Source organism: Octopus bimaculoides, chromosome 5, assembly GCF_001194135.2.
Source record: "Octopus bimaculoides isolate UCB-OBI-ISO-001 chromosome 5, ASM119413v2, whole genome shotgun sequence".
Taxonomy (NCBI): domain Eukaryota; kingdom Metazoa; phylum Mollusca; class Cephalopoda; order Octopoda; family Octopodidae; genus Octopus; species Octopus bimaculoides.
Window position 1 is genome coordinate 110,664,778 of NC_068985.1, and position 2,510 is coordinate 110,667,287.

The window sequence follows — 2,510 nt, forward strand, 5'->3', positions numbered from 1 at the left end:
TTATTATTATTATTATTATTATTATTATTATTATTATTATTATTATTGTTACTATTGTTATTATTATTATTATTATTATTATTATTATTATTATTATTATTATTATTATTATTATTATTATTTCAAAGTGTCATCAGTATATTATTTTTGTTGTAGCTGTTGTTTGTTGTTGCAGCATATTTTCTGGGTCCTGAATCGAGAACCTTTCGATAGGATTATAAAGTCAGCCTTGAAAGTGAAATTTCTCTAATAAGATTACAGAACCTATACCGGAAAATAAACAAGATTTCTCGGCTTTCTTTCTCTTTCCCCTTCTGTTTATACTTCGCTATGTTTATAAACGTAGATACATAAATACATGCGCACATAGATACCTGTGTGTGTATATGCGTGTGCATTTGTGCGCGCGCGCGTGTGTGTATGTGTGTGTATGTATATGCATATATATTTGTTGACGAAATATTCATACATATTTCTCCAAGTAATCTATCTATCTATCTATCTATCTATCTATCTATCTATCTCTCTACCTACCTACTTCTCTGTCAATCTATCTATCTATTTGTCTATCTTTTCGTTTGTCTGTTTGTCTGCCTGCCTGTCCACCTAAAATCCTCCGTGTTCGTTCATATTTTCATGTGATTGTTTCACCTTAAAAAATGCAGAGTCGCTATGAAGCCGTTTCTGTATATCTGTAGCTAGCAGCAGCCAAATCTTTCTTTCTCCTCTCCCTCTCTATTTGTCTGTCTGTCTGTCTGTCTGTCTCTCTCTCTCTCTCTCACACACGCACGCGCGCACACACACATACTTACATGTACATATATTTGCAAGTATGTGTGTGTGTATATATATATATATATATATTATACATACACATTTACATATACCTGCACATACATATATATGTATACATGTGCATCTGTACATAACGCGCATAAATACGTGTATGTATGCATATACGCATATGCATGTGTGTGTGTGTGGTCCTGCATGTTGTCCTTTTTTTAAGTCCTATATTTTTGGTTACGTATTTCAAATACATCTTTTTCAATCATTCTAAAAGTATATATTATAGGATTGCTTCTGTTCCCAGCCCACACATTCTGGTTGTCTCTAATTTCAGATCTTTATATCAGAATAATTCATCTTTTTCTTCGAAATACACATTATCGTCTGCAGAGACTGATTTTTCATTTAAAAGACATAAATTATCTGGTGGTCTTTGACACCATCGTATTATCGATTGACCTCTGCCTCCCTATTGCTGTGTATTTGGCATACACCAATATGGTCTCTGTGTTATTCTCGAAGACCTTTTTAATGATGTATACCTATGACATTGTGAGGGTGCGTGGCCTAGCAGTTAGGGTGTTGCATTCAGGATCGCGAGATCGTAGGCTCGCCTCCCGGACCGGACAGGTTGTTGTGTTCTTAACTAAACCACTTCATCTCACGTTGCGCCGCAATCACTTCGGCATCTGACGTATTGTACACAGTGCAGCAGTACAAGTAATGTATATTTGATGGAAGGAGTATGCTAATAAGCAGTACAAACATTTGAACACTGAAAAAATTCCATATGTGAGGGTTGCTCAGCCAGAAATTGCAGAATAGTCTCGGACAGGGGTTTTCAAACTGTGGTCCGCAAGGACAAGACAGGGGGTCCGTAGACAACAAATACTTTTTATGGGCAATTTGATTTTATATATGTTTTTTAATCGAAATCTTAATTGACAATAAACCTATTTGTTAAATACTGTTAAATAAATAAATGTAAAAATATATGTTATTTTAAGCAAATATTTATGTATAAATTTCATAAGCGTTTCTAAGGGGGTCCCTAAGGTAAAGCCTGAAATATAAAGGGGTCCGCAAATCAAAAAGTTTGAAAACCCTTGGTCTAGGACTACTAGAGACCACCATACTGATGACATTCGTATACTGTCGCCATTTCATCGCTAGTATAATTCCAAAACATGTGTATCCCAAATGTGTCATACATATGGAGGTATTCTTTCTAGGCTAAGATTGGAAAACCAGAGACAGCCTGATTAATGGTTTCTTCCCCATCTCCACATATCATGCATTAAATGCATTCCTATCAATTATATACTTTTGGACGTTTCTGATGGGTAAGTTTTGATCTTGTACTACAGCCCAGAAAACATCAGTCTCAGCATTGGGTCTTTGTGCTTCTTAGCCAGTGATATGAATTTTCTTTGTTTTCTTTTTTCCACCCTGTTAGGCTTCTTTAGATAGTGACTATGAAGGAGTTTTCTTGCTCTTTACTCTTTTTTTACTCTTTTACTTGTTTCAGTCATTTGACTTCGGCCATGCTGGAGCATCGCCTTTAGTCGAGCAAATCGACCCCATGACTTATTCTTTGTAAGCCTAGTACTTATTCTATCGGTCTCTTTTGCCGAACCGCTAGGTTACGGAGACGTAAACACATCTGCATCGGTTGTCAAGCGATGTTGGGGGTGGACAAACACACACACACATACATGTAT

General features: G+C 35.9%; 1 long non-coding RNA gene across 1 annotated transcript in view; it reads left to right on the forward strand.

The window, feature by feature from the left end:
• Window positions 1-2,510, forward strand: part of LOC106875462 (uncharacterized) — a 23,033-nt gene that overhangs the window by 18,746 nt on the left and 1,777 nt on the right. The gene's annotated exons all lie outside the window — the stretch shown is intronic.